This window comes from Protopterus annectens, chromosome 2.part0 (assembly GCF_019279795.1).
Source record: "Protopterus annectens isolate FY-2018-M chromosome 2.part0, PAN1.0, whole genome shotgun sequence".
Taxonomy (NCBI): domain Eukaryota; kingdom Metazoa; phylum Chordata; order Ceratodontiformes; family Protopteridae; genus Protopterus; species Protopterus annectens.
This window is the reverse complement of record NC_056728.1, coordinates 1173810038-1173837537: the sequence shown is the minus strand read 5'-3', so window position 1 is coordinate 1173837537 and position 27500 is coordinate 1173810038.

Below are 27500 nucleotides of genomic sequence, written 5' to 3'. Positions count from 1 at the left end.
TGGTACAATAAACATTTAGAGCTTTGCTAAGATCTGTTGCAGTATTCAAAAACCTCTACTCTTCACTTTCAGAATTCTTTGTTTAAACATAAACATTTAATCAGTTATACTAACACTGTTGATACACTTTTAAATTAAGCTTCTGTACAAGTCAGTGTGACAGCCAAATGACACAAAATTAGTTACAAAACTCCAGCTAACTATGTTGGCATATGCTGCACATGCACTGCCCTATTCTTCCTGGCACAGGTGGCAATCCCTCACATCATCTCACATGTTTTTTAGACAGAAAGTAATGCAAAAATGTGTTAAGTCGGGGGAGGCAGTTTCCATTTTCCAAATGACAGGTGGTTTGTGGGGCAACAATAAGACCACATGGTTACAAAATTATGTTCTCTACTTACACTCCTCACGTAACACACTGATTAGGTCATTCTTTAAGTGAACTCTCACACATTAAATGTCAGACTTCTTCTGCGATGCTTGCATTTCTTACACCATTCTCTAGAATGTGTAAATAGATATGTCAAAGTTTCATATACAGCAGAGCTTACCTTCTACAAGTATGTGTGCGGCTGCAAATGAATTCAGGATTAGTTTACAAACATTTGCGGTGGCAATGTTTACAATCCCAGATGGCTGTAAAAGTCATTTTACCAGACACATCTTCATGGCAATTCACTGCTGATGTCATCACTTCATATATACTGTATGCCTCACTTGTACCCAATATTCTCCTCTGGTGCCGGCTGCTGATAATGTGCTGCATAGTTGGTGTTTTTGGATAGGTAAGTGATTTGAGTCCATCACTGCTTAAACAGTGTGACTGTGATGACTGTCATATACCATTGGCTACCTCACAGCCACCTTTATGTACACTTTTATTTATGAAATGGATTTACAGTGGCACACTGTTACACTAGCGAATCCTAGCATCCACAGGAAAAATCCCTTTTTGGCCAAACAATGATTACATAATGCTACCATAACTGCAGTATGTCACAGCTGGTGTGTGAATTCTCCTGTGTTGCATGACTTTGACAGTGTGCTTTGTACATGGTGTAAGTACATATACAGGATGTTTGAGGCTAGTTGTGAGTGTGTCTTTCACACTCATACTGTGTATATTGCTCTTCAATATATTCATGATGTGTAGAGGTATGCTATTATTGTGCACTTTGACCACTTTTTAGCATAACGCATTCAGCTAATAAACAGTGCTGATGTCATCCATTGAAATGTGCAATGTTCTAGCTGTACTTCAACATGTCATGTGCCACTTGTGATTCAGGCACTAATGATTAGCTTGAGACCTTGGGTAGTTAGTTCAAATCTAGCCATTACTGTTTGGGCTGCACTGCGTCACTCTTATTGTGACTGTACATGTCAATAACACTGTTGTTAAACACATCTGCTGTGTACACATATAGCTGCTGATTACTCTTACAAAATGCTATGACAATTTCTCACATGGCAATGCTTTTATTCAGAGTAATGATGAATAGCTGGAACGGTTGTCTATACTTTTTGGGACTGTTCATCTGTAAGATGTTTGGGCCTGTGACTAGTTCCCACACAGTTGTGGAATAACAAAGACCTGAAAGGGGTGCCAGAAAATCTTTTATACACATCTTTTAACTACAAGTGACTCGAAAGGAATAGGGGAAGTTGGCCTGATAAGGAGGTTAAACACATCAAAAATAAATAAAAACTTGCAGCGTCATCTAAGGAAAAACTTACGGATTGTCTATAATTTGTGAGAAGCGCATTAGGTAAAGAGAGTGAACGTTGCAGTCTGTGCTATGTTTGGGATTTATAGTCTCGTGCTTCAGAGGTGTTAATTGGGAATCTCCAAATGGCGTCACTAGAACTATATATATTTAATTGACAGAAGCGCAAAATCAAGTGGTACTAATTTAAGAACTTTTGTGCCTTGTGACTAAAAGCCTACTACAATTTTGCACGTCTGAAAGGGTATAAACTGGCAAATGAGTGTAGTTGTGTGCAGAACAGTCCCTATTTAAGCAAATATTGATGTAAAGTTTAAGCAGGAGCTTGTGACCACAGGCCAGCGCAGATCTCCAGAATTTCCACAAGATCCAGCCCTGAGCTGAGCGTTGCTGGTCTACAGTTTATCCAGACTGGTCTAATGTTTTTTTTCTGCATGCTTAAATGCTCTCAGTGGAGATGTGAAGTCTTCAGGTGCAGGACATTGAAGGAAGCTGCCCAAGGGAAGTTGCAGCTGAACTGAAAAAGACCTGCTGGTCTCATCCACCAACATCTAAATAAACCTACAGTTTATTTCAGGCAAAGGTTTCAGAAAAGTTACACTTCTAAGAACTGGTGTGAGAACTGTGTTTTTAGTGTACTGGTTTTCAACTTTTGTGCGTGAGGGACTTTTTATCGGGGTATCGTTTGCCTGGGGTAAGTTGGTTTATGAAGCTTTGGGTCCAGTCTGACGCTTTGTATATCCTGACGGGTGCAGGCCTAATGGTCGTTTTTGTGAGCAGTTTGTGTAATTTTTATCATTATTTTGGGGTCAGTGACTTGTGATTATCGCAGTGGAGTTTTAGAGTTTTTTCACTCTAGCGGAATTGACATATTTGATTACATGCTTTTGTATTTTTGCTTGACAGTTTTTGCTATTTTATATTTAATGTATAACTTGGTACTGGATCTGCTGCAGTTGTTTTTCCTGTGAATTGTTAGGATATAGCTTGCATAGGGCACAGTTCTGTTCATGTTGTATAAGTTAGTAATCTAAGTGTATCTGAATAGACTATATTAAAAAAAAAACCTTCTACTGTATGCATATGCTATCTTATCTATTTTGACATTGTAACATTTATTTTATTGTATTCTGTCTGACGTTGTTATTTTATATCTTAAAAGATTTTGTTTATACTGCATATTATTAAAATTAAACCACACCCTCACTCCATTAAACCCACCACAACCTCTATTCCAATAAACCATAAAACTTCATACTACCTCTCTCCTTCTACACCCATCCAAAGTCTTCCAACACAGATAACTCAATCACCATGTCACCAACACCACACTCCCACAACCATGTCATCCCATTACTCTTGCCTTCCCTATCTGTCTTTACTTTTCCTCCTTCATTACTACTTATCACCATCCACTTAACACTATGCACTGTATCAAATCCCCCACCCTACCATACACCACAAACAATCCCTTCATACCTGCAAACGCACAACCAATTATCCTTTACCCTTTAATCTTTCAACTCATCTCTCCTATCCATCACACTTCACAATCCAAAAAATACCCCAGCCTCAAACACCACTTCCTAACTGTATTCTACCTTAAAACCATTACCAGCATTGCAGCCCAACTACTACTAGGAGGTGATATCCACCCCAACCCTGGCCCAACATACAACACCTATACCACACCCAACCCCAACTTCCCATTTAAGCATAAACCTACTGATTTATTCATTCTAAACCTAAACATTCACAGTATCATAAATAAAATAGAACAGTTACATGGAATTATCTCTGTATACAACCCAGACATTATAGTGATTACAGAAACATGGCTTAAACCCCACATTAAAGATAACTCTGTAACTCCACCTGGCTTCAACATATTAAGAGTTGATAGACCTCACAGAAAAGGTGGTGGCATTGCCCTTCTTTACAAATCCAATTTAAAAGTCCAGCTCCTTCAAAAAGAAACCCCAGATTTCAACACTGCTGAGACCCTATTCACCAAAATCCTACTAAACCAACACAAACAACTAAACCTACTCAGCATTTATATACCACTGGAGACAACCTTAAGACACTAGAATCTATACTCCACTGGGCTTCCCACTCCCTGTCCCAAGAAACTTTACTCCAAGGTGATGTCAACATAGACTGGAACACTATACACTCACCCATAGCCACCAACCACATAAACCTATATAATTTCATACAACTCATACACTCACCCACAAGAATTGACAAAACCAACAAACGAGAATCCACCTTAGACTGGATCCTGACTAACCAGCCCAATACTGCCCACCTATCTGGAATAATACCTGACTCCCTCAGTGACCATAACCCAACCTTTCTCCTTCGGCACAAAATAAAATCTACTAACACCCCTTCTCTCTTTCAAATCCATTCCCAAAAAAACTTCTCCCCAGAACAATTCTCAGAAGCCTTAAAATCCTGTGACTGGGCTCCCATAAAAACCCTTCCCCTGGATAATGCAGAAGAATACTTTAATGCCAAATTCCTAGAGATTTTAAACCAACTAACCCCACTAAAAACTATAAGATTGCAAAGTAACCCTGCCCCCTGGTTAAACAAAGCCACAAAAATCTTACTCGAGACTAGAGACAAAGCTTGGATATCTTGGCAAAAATACAAAACTCCCGTAACTAGGCAAAGCTTTGCTGAGCTCAGAAATAAAGCAAAAAAGCAGGTTAGGTTGGACAAGAAACACTACTATATTTCCCTACAAAGTAAACATAACAACAACCCACAGAAATTCTGGGCTGCAGTAAATAACATCCTCCAGCCTGGTAACGCCACCACACCACCCCCAGGTATCATAGGTACTGATCAACACACAGCCTCTAGTTTTAATAACTACTTTACCTCTTCAATACTGAACCTGGTAAGTGCAATATCACCCATGACCCAACATCAACCCTTAAACTACCAGACTAACTCCACCCCCTTTACTTTTAACCCAGTTCCAACTACAACCATTCAAAATCTCTTAGCTAAACTGAAACCTACCACCCTAGCTGCCGACAGTCTCCCAGCTCAATATCTCCAAATTGCATCCAAGGCCATCACCTACCCCATCTCCCTGCTCATTAACAGATCTATCTCCTTGCATTCCATTCCTTCATTATGGAAAACCTCATATATCATCCATCTCCATAAGGGAGATCCATCTACTGACCTCTCCAACTACCGTCCCATTGCTATCCTATCACCCCTCTCAAAAATTCTAGAAATATGTATCCACCACCAAATCCTTGCCCATCCATTAACTAACAACCTTTTAACTAAAACCCAACATGGATTCAGACTTTCCCATAGCACCAACACTGCTCTAATTAACTTCTCCAATACCATAAACTCGCATAGGAACCAAGGGAAGCTTCTTAGACCTATCCAAGGCATTTGATACAGTTTCCCATAGCAAACTCCTCACCTGCCTAGCAGAATGCAGCCTCGATGACTATACCCTAAAATGGTTTTACAGTTACCTAAACAACCGGTCACGATCTGTCAAATGGGGCAACTCCCTATCCCCCCACTCCCTGCCACATGCGGTGTCCCACAAGGTTCAATCCTTGGTCTCCTTCTCTTCAACATATTTACAAATCATCTCCATCTAGCTACCACTAAAGCCAACATCGTCTAGTATGCGGATGACACTACACTAATCTGCTCAGCACCAAACTTCCAATTACTACAAAGTAAAGCTCAGGAATCCTTCACTGAGGTAGAGAACTGGCTAAACAACTACCAACTAATACTAAACCCAAAAAAACACAGCTAATACTATTCCACCTAATCAATCACTCCTCTGCTACCTTTACCATCATGTCAACCAATGGCACCCTCATCACCCCAGTAACTGAGGCCAAACTCTTAGGCATCACTATTGATCAACAACTTAAATTCAACAAGCATGTATCCCAAACTATCTCTAAAGTCTATAAAAAACTTGGTTGCCTATATCATTGCATACTATTCCTAACCCCCGAAACTAGAACAACAATAGCCAGAACTCATCTCTTATCAACACTACTATACGCCTCTCCAGTCCTCACCAACATTAACAAAACTAACCTGAACAAACTCTCCACATGCTACAATAAAATAGCTAGGTTCGCTGCCAATAATAGATCATATTCTCACCACTGCCAATCCCTAATTAAACTGCACTGGTTAGAATTTCCAAACCTCCTACGTTACCACCAACTGATCATAGCCCATCAAACTCTCTTTCATCTGGGGAAGAGCCCTGCCCTAGCTGACATACTAAACTTTCACAACCCCAAAAGGGAACTACGTTCATGTTACAAAAACCTGATTGAAATCAACCCATGCAATAACAGCGCTGGGGAGGCCCTATTCTCTTATGATGTTGCTAAAGTATGGAACACCCTCCCACCTGAACTCAGGCTACAAAGTCACACAAGCACCTTCAAGGGCCTTCTTAATTCACACCTCAATGCTAACCCTCTCTGCAACTGCAAAGACCCCCCCTTGAAGACCCACTACTCCATATAAGTGACCCACTGTATGCCTCCATTGCATACATTATATTCTCACCTTATATACTCACCTGATATGCACTTTTTTTGTAAATATTGCAAATAAGGGTTCTACTCCTGAGTATCTTATTGTTTGAGTATCTTATTGTTTTACAAAATTGTTCTTGTACTTCTTTGTTTCTCTTACCTTGTATACCAGTTTTTTATTGTTATCTAAACCATGTATGTACTCTGTTAACTTCCTTGGAACTTTTCTCCCCAGGATTCCACTGAAAACGGACACTTTGTGTCCAGTTGGATTTATCCTGGTAAAATAATGTTAAAATAAATAAATAAATAATGTGATTACATTTTCCTTACATAACATACATAGGAAGCATTATCCTCTGGCATAAAGGACGCAGACTACATTCTGTATGTTGTTGACTTGGTACAACAATTATTGGCACATATATCCCTTGCAGCAATGACATGATGTAATTCCTTCACATACTGACATATCTCATAATTGTAATGACACTTCTACTGTGATGCATTCATCCTGTACAATATCATATGTTTTGTGTTGTCAAGTGCTCTTGTGTTCAACATCCACATTCAGTGCCTGTTAGTATTGTTGAGCCTTATACAGTAATGCATAAATGGCATCCATCACATACATACTTTTACAGTGGGAGAGGGCTCCACCATCCCTTTTATCTCAAAGAGATTGCTTATAACATACATCTGATGTAATAGGTTAGCATATGTGGAGTGTCACAGTTTGTTAAGACTGTCACTGTGGCCCTTGTGGTTCATAGGGTCATAGATTCATAGTTGCGTACTAAGCTAATGATCACTATGGCCCTTATAAGCCTAGCCATGCAACCCAAATGTGGGCCACAAATTTCATTTATATAGGTAGTGATTTACTGACTGCCCCTGTCCATCAGAGATATAGGAGCCAGACCAGGGCTAAATTTCTGATTACCCTTTCATTGCTCCAAGTTGCTGTTAAAAGGGATAGGGAAGAACTCTGATTCACATGGGTAGGGAGCCTATTTCAGAGAATGGGAGTTCTCTGAGAAACATATGTCTTTCCAACATGGACTGTTTATGTTGCAAACAAAATTTAGGTCTTTTAAGCTAGCAGTTCTGATGCTGTTTGTTTTGTGAATGTGCAAAAGGTTCATCAGTACAGGGTCCAGGGATGCCCTGCATGCCAGACAAAGATCACTTCTCAGATGTCTGTATGATACCAGGTAAAGAGACAGGGCTTTGAGGTAACTGGTGTGGGACATTGTGTTTACACCCTGTATTCTGTGTTCTGTGGATGTTCCAGTTGCTGCATGCGTCTAGTCAGGTACATACTGATGGGGGCATTATACCATATGTTGGGTCTGATGAGGGCCCAGTACAGTGGTATGATGACCTGTCTGGACCTAGAGGCCATACCCTTGCTTATAAGTTGAGCAACATAGTAGGATTTTCTAAATACCTTGGACACATGCTGGGTGAAGGCTGGGTTACTATCTACTGGAGTTCACAGATCCTTGACTAATGCATCAAATTTTTATTTATTTATTTATTTGACATTTCTTTACTGATATAGTCCAGCTGGGTCAGAAATAACCTCTTTTCAGCAGAGGCCTGTGGAGAAAAGCTCCAGTTACAGATTGTAATGTACAAACATTATAAGCACTGAAAGCAGTGAAGTGCAATATTAAAAGAGCAAGAACTGTGAAATAGAAATACAAACAATAGATACATTGTGATGAGCAGATGACTAAACATTTTTACAGGTATTCATTATATATACAGGTGACTATCATATTCATATAATAGAAGGTAAACATATATATTATTTAGACATAGTCTTTTAAGGGTGTTTTATTGATGACATAGTTACCCAGAGTGGTAGACTTCCCAAAAAGTAGTATAATGCATTTCTTGGTAAAGAGTCTTAAGCCATAGCTTTGGCACTAAGTGTTTGTCTGTATTAGACCTTCCTGAAGGGTGTTCTCATCTTGGGGAGATTCAATGTCTGCTCTCAGTTTGCAATTATCTGCGAACTAGGTCAGCCAAAGGCTTTTGACATTGGCTTTGACATCTGAGAAGTAGATGCCAAAGAGGAGTGGGCCCAACACAGAACCCTGGGAGAACTACACTGGTAACTAGCCTCTTCATGGGGGTGCCGCATTGATTCTAACTTCCAGAGTCCTATTAGTGAGCCAAGTAGCTATCCAGTGTGTTATAAAAGGGTTTATACCTAGTTTCTTAGGTTTGTTGACAATGCCCGAGTGGGGTATTGTATCAAATTCTTTAACCAGATCTAGGTAGGCAGTATGCACCATTTTCCCCTCATCCATTGCCTTAGTGGCCTTTTCAAAGAAGTCCACCAAATTCAGTATGCATGACCTTCCATTGACAAAGCCAAATTGGGATGAATCTAGTGTCTGAAGGTCTCCTATCTCCTTTTTAATAATTTCCATGATAATTCTTTCCATGGCTTTGCAAATAAAACTAGTCAGACTAATGAATCTGTAGTTTCTAGGATCAGTTAAATGTCCTCCCTTATGAAGCGGGATGAGTGTTGCAGTCCTCCATTCACTTAGCACAAAAGCCTGTTTTAAGAATGTAGTTAGATAATGACTCCAGTGGTCCTGATAAGTCATATTTTAGACTATTCAGGAGACATCCTGGGATGCTATCAGTGCCCATTGAGTTCTTGGCTCTTGTGACTGCAGCCAGTACATGCCCCTAGTAATAGTTAGAGGGGTTATGTTTAAGAGTATTTTTGAGGGGGCTGGTTGGGGGATAAAGTTGTAACTGAAGTCTGTTAACAGGTTTACTGTATCACTAGACTAAGTGAATGTGGCACCATTAACCACCAGTTCAGCACATTGCTTTGGGCTGATCTTGAGGTTTCTGACACAGCTATACAAGGCCTTATGGTTACCTTTCACCTGGGAGGCTATCTTAACCTCAAAACTGTCTTTGCTTGACCTAATTAGCCCTCTAAGTTGCCTATTTATTTTGATGAGTTTTTATATTTATTGGAATTACCCTTCCTAATTTTTGCCATAATGTTCTTCCTTTTGTCATATATCCTGTTTAATTTGGGATGCCACTAGGGTAGGTTGTTTCTAGGGCTAGTCCTGGGCTAACCTCTGGTAGGTACAGCAGCCTCTATGTAGCCATTGACTTGCTTGTACAGAGTTTCTGAGAGCAATTCTACATAGGCTGCTGTGTTCTCTGGGTTTGCACTTCAATTGTGGAAGTCCATCACTTAATAAAAGGTAATTTGCCTTGGAATAGTTCCTGTTACTGGTTTTAATGTGATTATGGAGTTAATTTTGATTTCAAAGGAGACACCTTTATGGTCAGACCTTACTAGGGAGGATAAGACAGTAGGGGTGGTGGGAGCAGCATTCTCCCATATATGTAAGCATGAGGTCTAATATGTTGGAGCTTCTAGTGGGTGTATTCACTATTTGGTCAAGGGTGTTTATATTTAGGAAGTCCAGGAATCTCTGTGTCTGTAGATTTGACACTGTGTAGGATTCTCTGTCTGTACAGGGTAATTAAAGTCACCCATGAGCAGAGTGTTAGGTTGGATGGTAAGTGTCTCCAGTAGGTCCAAGTATGCATTGTGAGCTTCTTGGGACATGAAGGGTGACCTATAGCTGGCTAGGATATGGTATGGAATTTTATCGAAGGTGATCTGCACATGGAGGAACTCCAGTGCGTCATCTTGTTTGACCACCCTAGAGGTATGCTTATCACTGATATATATTGAGACACCTCCTCCTTTTGTCCTTGTCTGTGCAGCTACTGGTCTAAAAATGTGGAAGGCACTGTAACCTTGCACTGCCAACATACTCTCTAACTCTTTAAACAATCCCTTGGTAACTGCACAGATGTCTATGCACAGTCCAACAGTTTAGTCATAGGTGACTCTATAGTCAGGCACAGTGATGTCCCACTCACCAGGCTGAACAAGGAGAAAATTACAGTCAGCTGCCTGTCAGGTGCCAGGACCCACCACATAACACATGCACTCAAGTCACTCCACAACAACTACAAATACGACTCTGTCATTGCCCATGTTGGAGTGAATGACTTGAGATGTACCTCCCTGGACTACATGAAAAGAGACATGGAAGAGCTCTTGGATCATGTGGCCCAGGCAGGTATGACCCTAGCCGTGAGTAGCATCCTGGCTTCGCCCAGAATGATACCACAGTATAAGGACAAAATGACTGACTTCAACAATTGGGTTAACTTCTGGTGTAATTCAAAGGGGATCCAGTATCTATCTGCCTGGGACATGATCAACAAACCACGATGCTTTGCCAGAGATGGTCTGCACCTGTCACCCCTGGGATTCAGGTTACTGGCTAAAGCTCTTGCCACCCCTATAGTGCCTTTTTTAGGCAAGATTTGAAGGACAAAACCACCACTGTAACAGATACAAGCATGCAAAATCTGAAGGTAATGCTACTCAGTGCTAGAAGTCTAAACCTGAAAATGCACTCACTCAAGGCACTCCTAAAAATGGGGAACATCGATATCTGTGCAGTAACTGAGACCTGGTTCAAGGCTCCAGAGAGCACCCCTGCAATACCAGGCTACAACTCTTACCACACTTTTTGGCCACCAAACCAAGACGAAACACTAAAGGTGGAGGAGAGTCCATATTCACCAAGGATATTCACACCTCCAGGCTAGTTGCCCAACACAATGCATCGGAAATTCTCCAGGTGCAACTAACACTAGGTAAGACTGCAATCCAAATTGTAGCTTGCTATAAATCCCCCACCATGCCCCAAGATTCTCACTACACCTTTCTAAACATACTGGACAATATTAAGATACAACCAAACACCCTAATACTGGGTGATTTCAACTACATTGCCATTAACTGGGAAAACTACTCAGGTACCAACACCTTTTCCCGACGGTTCTTGGAATTCATAAATTCCAACGCCCTGGGTCAACTAACCCATTGTCCCACCAGGGGGTCCAATATCCTAGACCTGGTCATTATCAACATGGGAGATAGATGCTCCACACCAGTGGTCATCCCCTCATTGGTCAGGTCTGACCATAAGCAAATCACCCTTGACATCCATATCCCACCCCCACCCCCCAGTAAGGAAACCTCTGTAAAAAACTTCTCCAAAGCCATCTTCATGCTACTCAAGTCTGAAGTGATAAACTTCATGACACCCATGCAGACGAGAGCTGAAAGATCGACTGCTGAATCCTACACTAAGGCACTGTACGAGCACATCAACTCATGCATGAATCGTGCCATCCCAGATAGAACCAAGACACTCTCCTCCAAAAAAAGGAAGCCAATCTGGTGGTCCCCTGCCATAAGCAAACTAAACAACAGAAGAAATAAACTGTTGCAGAAAAGAGGAAAATCCCAGGATGCAAAAAACTCCCTTACCAGCCTCAGTAAGAAGCTGAGATCCCTCATAAAATCCTCCAAATCTAGTTACAAAAATAAAATTGCCAAGGATTCCAAAGACAACCACAAGGCATTCTATAGTTATGTCAAGAATCTAAATGGCAATGCTCAGATATGCTCTGAGCTACAACAGAATGGCATTAAATATACTGATCCCAATGATATTGCCAATATCCTGGTGATTTAGTGCCAACTTCACCCCCCTCTCACCCCCTAAAGGGCCCATCTCAATACCAAAAGATTGTCAAATTCCGGTAATCACTGCCACACAGGTAGAAACCGCACTCTCCAAAGCTAAGAATACAGCATCCATGGGACCAGTTGACATCCCGGGCTGTGTACTACATGAACTACAAAATTAACTGGCACCTCACCTAATTGTCATCTTTAATCATAGCCTCACCTCAGGCTTCGCGCCCACTGAGTGTTATCCCACTCCACAAGGGGGGATCCACCTTGGATCCTGGGAACTACTGTCCCATCAGTCTGACGAGCCTGATCTGCAAGGGCATGGAACACATTATCATGGAACTTATAAACAAAGACATTGGCAACCTTCAAACACTGGACCCCACACAGTTTGGGTTTGTGAAGGGATGATCTTGTCTCCTGAACCTGATTGACTTCTTCGAATCAGTCTCTAGAGCGGTGGACAAGAGTAAGGCAGTCCACACAGCTTATCTGGACCTCGCCAAGGCCTTCGACACCATCCCCCACTCTGGAATCATAGATAACCTTATTAAACTGGACATAAATCTCTACATCACTCAATAGGTTGCCAACTGGCTTACTGACAGAACCCAGACTGTACAAGTAGCCGACTCCAAATCCAGCTCCAGACAAGTGACAAGTGGAGTACCTCAGGGTTCAGTCCTGGAACCGCTCTTATTTGGCATCTACTTCTCTGAAGTACAGGCCAACACTAAGGGACTCGGGCTAACAAAGTTCGCAGATAACTGCAAACTGGGAGCCATTATTGAATCCCCAGATGATGTGGATATTCTTCAAAAGGGCATTACAGAAACAGATGCTTGGTGCCAGAGCCATTTGCTCAATCTTAATGCCAAGAAATGTATAGTTATCCCATTTGGGAAAAACCATGTACCCATGAATTACCACATAGGTGGCAATACACTAAACACCTAAAGTGTGATGAGAGACTTAAGGACACAGGTGGACAGTGGTCTCACCTTCGATAACCACATCGCCACAACAGTCAGGAAATCCTTCTATGTGGCACACCTCATCACTAAGGGCTTTTCATCCAGAAGAAAAGGAGGTCATTGTCCCACTGTACTCATCCCTCATTAGACCCATTATAGAGTACAATGCCCCATTTAGTATGTACCTCACAAGACATCTGCAACAGCTGGACAGGCTGAAGATAATACCTCACTAAAAGAATCACAGGCCTAAAGCAGATGCCCTATGCTGACCATCTAAAAAAACTCCAGCTATACTCTGTGGCATATCGTCTACTCAGAGGTGATGTCTGTTTAACATACAAGGCCATGTCAAACCCTGAGTTGTTGGGCATGCTCCACTTAAGGAAATCCCAATTCCTCAGAGCCACATGCTCCAGGGATCTAAACCTTGTCACAACAATGAGCAAAACATGCTGGAGGGATAGGTTCCTGACCCAGAGACTCCCCATACTCTGGAATAGACTGCCCATACATGTCAAGCAGAGCACCTCCTTGGCCCTCTTCAAAAGTAACCTTGACAATTGGATGGGAGATAGGAAATTCACCCCGGGGATCACGTCAGTCGCCCTGCTAGACAGGGGTCCAGGGAAGTAAATATTGTGGGAAGAAATATCCAGGGAATTGTTATGGCTAGGCTTGTATAGGCCCTAGGGCCGATAGCCTAGTACTAACCTATGAACCTATGAACCTATATTCTCGAGTGTGAGGAGGACTTGGAAGGAATGTATTTTTTGGTACAGTTCCATAGCTTGCTGTTCACTTTCTGAAAAGGCAATATTATATAAATCTACTAACATTACATAAACACCATGGTATCTAGTTATTCTTATCCATTTTTATGTTGAACAATGATATATCATCGCAGGTTGTAACTGCATGGCAATGAAACGTTTATTTGGGGTATGTTATGTTCTAAGTGCTCCTGTGGCATGTGCATTGAGTACTGGCTTGTACAGCATACCTACACAGATAGAATGTGGTCCAATTCTGGACAGTGTGTATAATACTTGATGTAAACAGCTTCCTTGTCAAAGAAGCAATGATATTGTATTGCTCACTGTTGTGAGAACAGTAACGTGTATCCCCCTTCCATCATTCTGACTATATGTGATTGTTCATATTATATGTATAACTCCTTTCTTAATGCACACATTGAGTTCAGTCATTTGTGACAGCCATCATTGCTATCTGATGTGGCCCATGCAGTCAATACAGAGGCCTGGAGAGAACCTAGTATAATAGGCAGGAGGTTGAATCTAGTAACATCAGTCTGTCAGACAACTGTGTCAAATAGCAGTGGCTTGCACACAGACAATAGTTATGTCACACTCATACAGAAACCTTTTTCAGGTCTTGTCCTGTAAGGTAGGGCATCCATACTCATGTCAGGAAAGTGCTGTAAGCCCTTTAAGGGTGTTTCTCATTATATGACTGATATGTGTATTTCTGTGGTATCCATGATTAACGTACATCTCTCTTATATCTGTCCTGGCATGTGTTCAAAAATGATATGATGCAAATGTTTATTATGTCATTAATCACTCACAGGTATTACCTATTCCCAAAATAATTATGCTCTATATTGCATGCCCTCATCTGGACATTTCTTTTTTACTGCAATTGGTTTCATAACACTATACAGCTTAAAGGCACATAAGGGATTTCATAAACATTTCTTACTGTATGGCATGCTGCCAGACATTCAGAAAGTGTGACTGGGCCCACAACACTTTCTTGTATGTTGTTGTTTTTGAGTTGCTGTTATGTTACTGTTCCCTGTAATTCCTTGTGAGCATGCTCAGTATAACAATGTCTGAGATGTCTGCAACTCAGCAATGGAAAAATTGAAATCATGACGTCATCCAATTTGTGATGGTATTGGTTGCTTATGCATGTTGTGCATTATTAGATTACAATTTTGCATTTACATGACTATACAACACTGACTTGTCTATTACATTTCTGTAGGTGATAAACCACTTTACTATGGGTACCAATGTCATTTATTTGCAAAACATGCCCATTTCTGATGTACCTGACATTACAGCTGTAAGGTCCATTTGTTTTTGTGTATACAGGCTGAGGTGGAGAATACAGCAGTGCTGCTGGCTTGCATACATAAATTCCCTGTATATACATCTCATATGCAATAACTGCAGTCTATTCATTCATCCCATAATGTTCCTTCTGTCCTTCTCTCCTTTATTTGTTCCTACTCAGTTAAATCAAGTCATGAGTGAATTTAATAATAAATTAAAGGAACTTGAATCTTCCATTATTGAAAGGTAAAAAAAAATTAAAGAGCTTTGCATGACTACAAACACAAGCGGGCTTTTTTGTGGAAAGCCAATCACAAGAAAGAAGGTAGTAACTTCCGTATACATCATAACGGAGGTTATAAACGTTCACAAACTGTTTTGTTTGCTTCCTCAGAAGGTTTGACCAGTGGTGGAGAGAGTGATGGTGTTTCATACCCAACACTTCCGAAAGCTCAACAACTAGAAGCCATGCAGCAGTTTCAGAGACAAGGCGATAATAAACCATATAGACAGAATCGGAAAAGAAATTGGAACTTTCAGAGACAAAACAGTTTTGCTGAATGAAACACTCAACCTCATTTTAAACTAGGTAGATGGAACTAATGTTTCTTTATTAAATGTTGTTAACATTTCTTCTAGTTCTGACCCTTTTATTGTGAATTTGTCTACATGTAATTTAAGTGATAGTGAATGCAATGTTTTGAAATTGGGTTTGAAATTTGTTCCTACGGTTATTCCATATTTACATGTTCTTAGGATATTTTTCGTTTATTGAGGCAACTGCATCTGAAGTTTTTTTTAGTAAAAAGGAAAGTTTGCAGCAATCTGTAAATGTGGGGGATTGTATTTTCTCAGAAGATGACTCTTCTGGGAAAGAAAGTTTTGTTTCCTGTGTCTCTGATATGGATGACATGAATGCGTATTGCCAGCTAAATAAACAAAGTATTGAAGGTAACAGTTGTTTTATTCCACCATATACTAATGAAATAATTGAACAGTTTTCTTCCATGTTCAATTTTTAAGTTTTGCAGTTGTATCATGGTTTTGATAAATGTAGTGATGTTGTATATAATTTGACTAAGTCAGAGTGGGATGCTCTCGGTTTAAGTAAAAGAAAAGATATTGTGATTAAGCCCTCAGATGAAGGGAATAAAATAGTAATATTACATCATATGCAATATTCTGCTATGTCTTATGAACATCTTAACAATGATGAAATCTATAGTAAATGTGACATTAGTTTATATAATAATGTTGTGATTAAATATAAAATGTTGTTACATAAAGGTATTAGATTAGGTTATTTAACTAAACAAGATGTTGATAAAAAAATTTGGGGTAGATAGATGCAAAATATCATCTCTTTATTGTTTGCCCAAATTACACAAAAATATGGAGAATCCTCCAGGTCGTCCAATTGTGGGAGCATATAAGGCATATAGGTATTTTTTTGAATAATATAGGTTTATTAATACATAAATATCTGAAACCGTTTGTAATAAAGTTAAAATCCTATATTAGAGATTATTTTGATTTTTTAGAAAAAATACATGATGTGACCTGGGACAAGAACATGTATTGGTCGACTATGGATGTCAAAAGTCTTTATACCAGTATTAAACATGAACATGGTATTAAAGCTGTGTATTATTTTTTAGGAGATGCATCTTTGTCTAATTATATTATTGAGCTTACCCATTTTTTGTTTATTGAATAATTATTTTACATTTGATTGGTCATTTTATCATCAGTTGCAGGGCACAGCCATGTGGGCTTCTTTTGCCCCCATGTATGCTAATTTGTTCATGGCACTTTTTGAATTGGAGTATTTGTATAAATATCAATTTGTTAAAAATCATGTTATTACATATTATAGATACATAGACAATTTAATTTTTATTTGTAGAGGGGGCAAGAACAGTATTGAAAGCTTCCATCATGATTTAGAGCAGAATATGTATGGTTTAAGTTTTGATGGGATACAATGTGGTACCGAAGTGAACTTTTTGGATTTAGTTTTGGAAGGAATGGGTTGTGGAAATAGTAAAACTTCTGTTCATAGAAAATTTATAAATAATGCCCATTTTTCACATGGAGTTAGTTTTCATCCACAACACCTTTTGGAATCTCTCCCTTATGGGGAATTTCTTTGTATACATAGGATTTGTAGTGATTGGGATCATTTTGTGATGCAGTATAAACAAACTTCTCAGATGTTCATTAATAGAGGGTATACTTATAATATAGTTAAAATATTTTTATATAAGGTAGTTTCACATAGATTAGGTATAGACTCATTTTGTAGTAGAATATATAATAAGGAAATAAATATTAATAGAAGTTTAACTAAGGCTAATGAACAAATATGCTTTGTTTCAGTATATAATAGCCTAAGTAAGAAAATAAGGAATATATTAAATAATTGTTGGAAGTTTTTGATGCAAGATGGTGAACTTAAGAATTTAATTTCTCACTATCCTTCTTTTTTCTACAAAAGGGGTAAGAATTTCAAAGAGTTTTTAACTTCTAGTTTTTTTTATTTCCCCTACTGATAGGGTGTATGTGAGTCCCTCCTTGATGAGTACACACCCCTGTGGGGGTTGTAATGTATGTCCCTACATTGTTACAAGTTTTGTTAGAATAAATGGTATTCATTTTCTACCTACTGGCAGCTTTTCTTGTGACAGTGAAGGCATTATATATGCCTTAAGGTGCCCCTGTGATTTATATTATATAGGGGAAAGTAAAAGAAAATTTAAAGTAAGACTGCAAGAACACATTAGGGACATAAAAAAGAACAAAGCTGAGAGTAATATTGCCATGCACTTTAAAGAAAGACATAATGGGGATTATTCCTTGTTGCAGGGTTGTGTTTTGGAACAAATTTCTATACAGGCTGGGGAAATGTGCAATATTAAGGATAAACTGCTTTATAAAGGACCCATCTATATTTTAAAGTTTGATACTGTTACCTGTAGGTTTGAATTCAGAAATTAATTGGGAACAATTGTTGTGTAATTAATTAATTAATTAATTTAATAATTGTTGTTAATGAATGAATTATATATAAGTTGTGTAACATTTGCTAATTTTGTATTACTCCTGGAAGGCTGTGAGCCGAGGCACCAGAATGGTTTGCTTTATATTAAATTCCTTTGCTTTTTACTGTGGCCAGTTGTGGATTGTTTTTTTTTCTTTTCCTTGAGTTGTTTTGTTGCATGCATAAATTCCCTGTATATACATCTCATATGCAATAACTGCAGTTTATGCATTCATCCCATAATGTATCTTCTGTCCTTGGTAACTGTTATCTCAGATCAGCATTCTATTAACATGTGGATGACATTTTCTCTCCCCTTTGTTACACTGCAGCTTTATATCCCCATCACATCCTTTGTTAGCATGTCCTTTTTTATTTATGTGCATAACTGTGGTATTGTCACTGATATTAATTATCTTTACATCAATATTGTAGGATTTCTGTCAGAAATGCTTCTTTGACACTTCAACACGTTTTCCTGTGATATTTGAGTACACTTTACCCATTTCCCCTTCCATATTAATTAATTAATTATGCAGTATAAAACACGTGATATTTGTGTACAATTCACCTACTTCCACTCCTTCGGTATTCTTTCACTGCACTTGCCCTTAATATTTCCAGGCTATAGGGTGTGTCCATATCTGAGCTTTGCCTAAAAAGCAAGCTGTTTTGTTTACATTCTGTGCTTGAGCTTGCAAGTACCTTTCCGTGGCCATGAACACTATTGCTGGCCACAGAAAGGTGCTTGCAAACATGTAGGTACAATGAGTAGCATGCATATTTGATTAGCGCTGCTGCTCATTGCACTAACATGCTTGCATCGTGTGCCTGCACGATTATTTATGAATACCAGGATTAGTCTTGCTGAAGATATTGAAGTCACCTCTTCAATGTAAGCTTGTTGCCTGTAATTCAGCCTTGTGTATTTTAGGAACTTGGAACAGTAAGGGTTCAATACTTTATAACTCATAGTCAGGTGTATTTATTTAGCTATAGAACATATTTTTCTGTATAACTGACTGCTATTTTCATATTCTCTGTACATTGTTTTGACATCTGCATATTTAGTTTGAATCAACATTGTTTTCTTTATTGTTTAAGTAAAGTCTTACTCACTTCAAAGATCTTATAGCTAATATTGATTATTTATTTATGCATTGTTATTTATTATCCAAGAATGGGATATTGAGCACTGCAGGTTGGAAAAGTGGATTCATGATGATAGACTGAATAATGTTACTTCTTAGACAACAGTTTGAAAAATTGTTACAGAAAACCACTTTCATTGAATCCTGGAACAAGCCTTTTTTTAGGGTCAACCCCCCCCCCTTCCTCTCATATAGAGGAGACCCCCAGACACTCCCCCACACTTCCATGTATCAACTTTATGGTTATGCAACAGTGGGGTGAAGTGAAAAGTAAAGGTGTCATTGAAAGTGGCTTTTGGTGATATCCCTTTGAACCATTGTGTACTCTCATAGTAGAGTGCTCTGTCATACTACTAGTAAGACATTAATTCGCAGAAGCTGTGGAGCAATACTGGAGAAGAAAGTCTGCCTGTTACATTCTGCAGTTTGTTAATTATAAAATAATATCAACATAGCTAATTTACCTTGCATGGCAAATCTGGACAGGCACTGGGGAACTTATCATACTCTTTTTAAATGTGTGCCATGAGACCCAACCGAGCTTCCACTAACTCGAGCAGATGGGCACTCAGTTTAGTGTATCATCCAATGTATGGTACTCTCAGGAGTGCAGCACCCCTTTATGCTCCACTGCAGTGTTAGTACTGGAAAATTAATCCATGTACCTGCTTTAAAGAAAAAGACTGTAGAAAGTGCCTTAGGAGAGGACACAGAATGTGCAAAAGCTGATACAGGTTCAACAGTGAAAAGCAGAAGATAATGGGAGAGAAGCACTAAAACTGCAAAAAGAGAAAAGCCCTACAAGTATTTTTTACTTGTTACTTTTTATTTTCTAGTTTGTATTTTTCCTTCCAGTTTTTCTTTCAGGCAGAACTATGGGCATGCCTAAAATCCTTTGGAAGCAACTCATTGGTCTATGGACCTTATTTAAACCTGCATTTGTGCATCATTTCCTGTTTGTACTTTTCTTGTTCCACTGAGGAAAGCCATGTTAGGCTGAAACCGGTCTGGATTATTGAATTGTTCGATATGTATTAAAGCACTTAAGTTTTACCTTAGTGTTGCTGTAGTTTTGTTGCTGATATATACTCAGTTTTGTGCTGGCACTTTTTCAGTTACTGATAGTTTGTTTTGCCTTGCACTTGGATCCTACTTGCAGGGCTTTTCTCTTTTTCCAGTTTGGTTTTTTCACCCTGCTGTGGATCCTACTCAGTTACAGCACTCTTTATTGTCATTCTATCAGCATTCAGGAATTATTTGGCCTCCCTTTCTGGAAGGATTTGTATTTTTGACTGTTGGCTTTTGGATTCATCACGTCTGTTGGACATTATACATCATATTTTGCCTAAGGATTTACCAGTTTCTCTTTCTGGACTAAGAGGGATCCAGTTTGGTTATATTATATGAGATTATCATGTCCACATCTATGTGTTGTTGAAGTGCCCTGGGATCTACCGGTTTTTGGTTTTCAACTTACCTGGGTTCTACCATTTTAATTGGATTTCAAACTTTCTGAACTGGCCTTGCCTTGTTGTGATCGGCCCCATGTAACTTTATCCACATTGTGCCCTTTTGTGTTGTATTATAGGCTTCAAATAACACGGTTGTTATTATTTTCGTTTTTATATCTTATTTTGGATACTACAACTTTTAAACCAACCTTGCAGTTCCGGTTCAGATTCGCCCACTCACGAATGGACTTACGTGATCTCCAGGCAACAAGGTACTTTATTTTTGCACCTTTTTTTGGCTATAACCATCATTCTGGTCATATTTGGGATTGCTACAGACCAGATCAGTTGAAATTTGTTGTAACAACATTATTATTTAGCGCTAAGTCTTCCTGGTTGGTGTTGTGCATTCGGGTTTTCGATTTGGGGGAACCGTGGTGTTAAACTCTTTTATTGAGACTCATATTGCACCTCTTTAACCAGGTACTGTATTTATATACTGTTTTTTCATCGAGAACTGATCATTGGATTTGGATTTGGACATATACATATCGGGGTATTCTTGAACAATTTACCAAAAACGGAACTACATTTGTTATCTTGACTGGTGTATTATATTTGTTCTCATTTTGCTTTTTGGCAACATGAGTTATTCTTCAAGCAGTTGCCAAGTCAGTATATAACGTATTTCAAGCAATGGACAATGTTTTTGAATTTTTGTAATTTATCGTAGTACTCATTTGTACATTTTTTGTATGGTATTTAGGTTTGTTTTCTCTAACCACTACTGATACTATTGTTTTTTGCTATATTAACATTTTTTGATAAGGGTTAATAGCTTTGTAGCTTTTATTTGGCTTATTTTTACACTACCTATTTTAGGTATGTTTGGTCATCCATTGTATACTTCATCAACATTTAGAAATAGGGGTTGGGACTAGATCTCAAATTCATTCTTTCTGTTTGCATTACACTACATTGTTAGGACAACATAATTTTTGTTAGACTGTACAGGCAAAACTGAGTTAGGCCCATATGGTCCATATGTCTGGCCTAGTAAGATTCAATCTATCAACCTCAGGATATGCTTTTATTCTTTAATACTCTTTAATATTAATAATCAGGTAGGCTCATATCAATTTATTTGATTTAGGTTACAATAGATGCTTTACAGGTGTTCACATCATAGGGAATTGAAGTTACGTAATGGTCACATATATATATATATATATATTTTTATCATCATATGTCATTCCCTGAATATTGACTAACTGATACAAGTTTTCTGGTTACAGTTCATGTGTGTCAACTGTCCCTTCTTGCATTTTCAGAGGGCTTTGTTTCTTGGTTGCCAGCACTACTTTTGTTACTGAATAATTACATTAATACAAACAGAACTCTATTGAGTTCATGCTTTTGGCTTAGGTTCAAGGAGGTTTCCTTTCTTCTCCCGACCCCCCTCCCCCTTTTTTCTTCCTATATATGGTTCTTGTTTGGCTTATTCAAAGGACATCCTAACTGGCGTATTTGGGTGCTTGATATTATTCCTCAGGTTCACACATTAGCTCTATATATATATATATATATATATATATATATATATATATATATATATATATATATATATATATATACCGACTAAAAACATTTTATTTTGGCCTTAAAAATATACTAGTTTCAAATGCAGATATAATAACTGCAGTTACATATGTACTCGTATATGTGTTGGTGTGTTTAGACAATGACACTAGTATATGTATGGGGGCAGGATTTTGGTGGTGAACAAGTGTATAGGTACACGTATATCATCTCACCTATAATTTTTGGTGGGTGGCACTGGGATTGCCCCCCTGATAATTGGAATAATTTTGGTTATACATTTTTGCTTAACTTTAGGCTTATTACCATTTGACAGTTTATTGGCATATTATTGTATATCAGCTTTTATTCTATCTGGAGATCTGAACAGATTTCATATAGATCAGCTTATTGTCATGGATCTTAAACAAATACTTCAGGGCCTTTGTGCTGACAAAAATGATATCAGGGTTTTTGGTATACCCAAAGGAGATGGTCTTCCTCAACCCATGGATCCAGTTGACGACTGCAATGATGCTTTTTATAAACTCAGCAAAGGCATGAAGAATTTGTGATCTAAAATTTGGCATTTGAGGCTTTTCAAAGCCTATATGAACAAACAAATTACGCCTAGGGGCTTAAGAATCAAAATTCAACCTTTGGAGAGCAAGATAGATGACATCCTTAGCAAAGAATGGCATTTGGCACAACAACAGGCATCTATGAATTGCGTTCAAATTTTAAGTTCGTATTATGAACGGACTATTGAAATTAATATTAAAGAAGTTGGTGATCTGTGTGGACAAGCTAAAACATATGATGGTCACCCACAATTTTCTATATGCCTTAATAAACTGTCAAAGGAACTGCTTTTGTTTGAAAAACAGACTAAAGAAAAAAAGATTAAAAAATTCAACAGAGATATTACTGACTATCAGAGGGGCCGACCCTTTGAGGCCACCAAAAATGTTAGGTTCATGGAAATTGGCCAGAGGTCTGGCAGATATACCAACCCCAAAAACGGACCTAGATCCATACTCAAGGGGTCTCACACATATAGTAGCACCTCAGGAGATGATTCTTCGACAACTGATACGGAGGGTATTTGTACTGGTGAGTCTCCGACTCCCAAAAAGACTAAAAGCCAAACACATTCTTTAAACTTACTAGGAGGAGGGGTGGGAGAAAGCATAGGAAACACCAAGATAGACACAATCGAAGCACTCATCCAAACATTCATGACACGATAGATGACAATATTTTGAATATTTCCAAAATTGTCTTGACAGAAGATCAAAAGAAAGTGTTAAGTAAAGGTCTAAACTTTGTTCCAGGGTTTTTTGTGGATGAATTTCATATTGTCAAAGATGTTAACGATTTTTGTCGCAGAATCAACCTCAAATTATTTTTTGGACCCAGGTCTGATTCTCAAAGATCCACAGAATTCAAATTCCATAAATCCAATTTTGTTCCACCTATGAATCAGAATGTGGCTATCTTTCAGCAAGCTGTACTCAAGGACATACATTTCAAACTAGATCACTTTTCACCTATGAAACATAATCTCTCTACCCCTGAACTACAGGCTTTACAACAGCTCAGGGACAACAAAAACATTGTTATTATTCAGGCTGACAATAGTAATCATGGATACAGATTATTATCTGGGGGAGGGAAATGGACAATTAGCCAACCCATCCCACTACATGAAAATGCCTATTGACCCCACCCCGAACTTTAAAAGAGAAATTGACAATTTTCTTGAGTTAGCAGTTTCGGAGGGCATTATATCAGACACAGTTAAATCACAATTAATGGTACGGGACCCACAACAACAGATTCTTTATTTACTACCTAAGATACACAAGTGCCTGAACAAACCACCTGGTAGACCCATTGTGTCTGGTATGGGGTCATTGACGGAACCACTGTCTGAGTTTTTGACTTCATACTTGAAACCACTACTAAATTTGATTCGAGCAAGGATACAAGACACCACCCAATTCTTATCCATTATAGATGATAACCAATTAGAACCTGAGTGGTTACTTTGTACATTAGATGTCAAGGCTTTATACACCAATATACCACATCGGGCTGGACTTGAGGCCCTCAAGTTTTGGTTAGATAGAGCCAAATTATATCCAGTTGGTTTCAATACACTTTTGATTTGTATGGCGGAACATGTTTTGAATAAAAATGTTTTCTACTTTCAAGGTGAATGCTATTGGCAGTTGAAGGGTACTGCTATGGGAGCCTCTTTTGCTCCTATATATGCTGACTTATTCATGGGCTACATTGAGGAGCAACTCATTTATGATCAAACACATAACATCTATCTTGAGGAGCTGGATATTTGGCGACGTTATCTTGATGATTGTTGGTTAATTTGGCGTTCCGATGAAGAATATTTGGCTGAATTTGTGTCATACCTCAACCATAACAAATGGGGTATTGAATTTTCTTCAACTTATCACTAAAATCAAATCAACTTTTTGGATGTAACAGTCATCAGGAACCCAGATGGTACTTTACGAAGCAAAACATTTCGTAAATACCCGCAATACAATACTTTATTACATGCAACTAGTACGCACCCTAGCCACATCATCCAGAACATACCCAAATCCCAGTTCCTCAGGATACGCAGGATTTGTTCCACAGAAAATGACTTTGAAGAATCACAACAAGATCTAACCAACAGATTCAGAACCAAGGGATACAAGGAGCCTGACATTCAGTTGGCACGTCACTTTGCAACCAATTCCACCAGAACTTCCCTTCTCAAATATTTTGATAGAAATAGGGATGCACAGGATAGAGGATTACGGTTTATTACTACCTATGGGCATAACATCAATTTGATTAGAAATACCATGATGAAACATTGGAACAACCTCAAAGCCAATGAGGATATTGCCTCCTTAGTCGGTAACACTTGTCAATATGGTTACCGTAGAGGGAGAACACTAAGTTCATTTTTTTCACATTATGAGAGGATGGGTTCAGGTGGCATTATACATCAACAACTTACGATGACTGGTGACAAACTTTGGGGCACTTATCAATGCAGCCATTGTTCATGTCCATTTATATTCACATCTAAACAATTTTCCAGTAAAAACACTGACAGGATTTTTAACATTAAATTTTTTGGCAACTGTAATAGTTATTGGGTGGTATAACTTGCGACTTGCACATGTGGTTCATTTTATGTGGATCAGACATCACGGGCATTGAGATTACGCATGTCGGAACATCGTAGTGACATTCAAACCAAAAGAGAAACCAATGCTCTGTTCAGGCACCACACACAACATCATACTGCTAGATTTCAATTTTGTATTGTAGATAGAATTTTGGGTGACAGATCCAACAAACAGGGATGGTACTCCATTCTCAACCAAAAAGAGAAATACTAGATTATCAAGCTACGGGCACTATTTTCTCCTGGTTTAAATGATCATTTATAACTAATTAATATATCCAATATTGAATGTCTTATCATACTTATGTTTTATTACCATATTTGCTATTTAGATCATCTATTTTTTACTTGTTACTTTTTATTTTCTAGTTTGTATTTTTTCTTCCAGTTTTTCTTTCAGGCAGAACTATGGGCATGCCTAAAATCCTTTGGAAGCAACTCATTGGTCTATGAACCTTATTTAAATCTGCATTTGTGCATCATTTCCTGTTTGTACTTTTCTTGTTCCACTGAGGAAAGCCATGTTAGGCTGAAACCGGTCTGGATTATTGAATTGTTCGATATGTATTAAAACACTTAAGTTTTACCTTAGTGTTGCTGTAGTTTTGTTGCTGATATATACTGAGTTTTGTGCTGGCATTTTTTCAGTTACTGAGAGAAGCACTTAAAACCAAAAACAACAAATGTGCATAACATGACTGAAAAAGAAATAACCACACGCAGATACTGTTTCTGAAAAAGATGATTTGTTACGCATGGATCTACAAAGCATTTCAAAGTCTGATCACAGAATAATATGAGGCAGATGGAGCCAAGCTAAAATAAAGCTTTGTACTTTATTTTTATTTATTTATAGTTTGTTGACCAGGTTCGTCCCACTAGGCTAGTGGCCTTTTTTTAGGGAAGAACCAAGGTGGTATTTATATTACCAGAGGAAATTTGGCCAAGGCATTGGGTACTTCCCCAACTCATCATTCTGTATCCATGTTGTTATATGTGCATACATCCCATTCCTAGCACAGAGGAGGCTGGGAATATGGAAAGCGAGATGGAACAGCAGCAGGCAGTGGAGGTGAAAATCAGCTCAGAGAAAGCATGTGGTGATGATTTGGAGCATATATTTCAGAAAGGGCTGTTTGAACAAACCAAAGAAACAGTAGTAGAGAAGTGCATTCTTATAACCTTCCAGCCAGGAGACCTTTGGGGTGATTTACTTCAGGACTTCATAAATCAGAGTGAGCCAGAGTATGAGATTTCCTGGGGTGACATAATGGAGAAGATGAATAAAGGGAATACAAAGGAGAAGTTGGTAGGAAACAGTGTAAAGAAGACATGCGCAGAGGTGGCAGCAGCTACATTGAAAGGAGGGAGGGAGAGAGAAAGAGAAAAAGAGAAGAAGACTGTGCAAAAATAAATTTTATAGTAGGGATACAGAGCAAGAAGGAAAAGGAACTGAATCGATATGAGATATGAGGTATGGGACAATATAATTTTACTATTAGGAACAAAAGTTCAAAAGGTAAGAACATTTATTCTAATTAACAAAAGGACATTTTGTGGCATTTTTTGTGCAAGCAATGGAAAGATTTTTGTGTGAATATGAAAAAAGACAGAATGACAATCCTTGCAATGAGTACATAATAAGGGTATATTTTCAAGAGACTAAAATGGAAGTACACATGCAATTCCAAACATAAGTGGATACTGAGACTTTGAAAGAACATTTAAAATGTATGCAGAGAAATAACAGACAAAAAGTTTTTGATAACAGGGTTTTATGGACTGATGCATGGGACTGTAATATTATTATTTATTTATTTTTTTTTATTATTTTATTTTATTTATTTATTTTTTTTTTATATATTTGTTAACCGGGGTTAAACTGAAAATGGAAAAAAATGTACATATTCCAAGTGTCATAAATATTGCTGGTAACAGGGGTATTATGAAATATTGCGGACAGCAAAAGACATGTTATTTTTGTGAAAAGAAAAGACATTTAATTAATAATTGTAACAAGAATAAATGTTATATATGTGGTAAAACTGCACATGAAGCAAATAAAATGTGAACATAAGCATGAAAAAAGGGCATTTATAGATGGATTG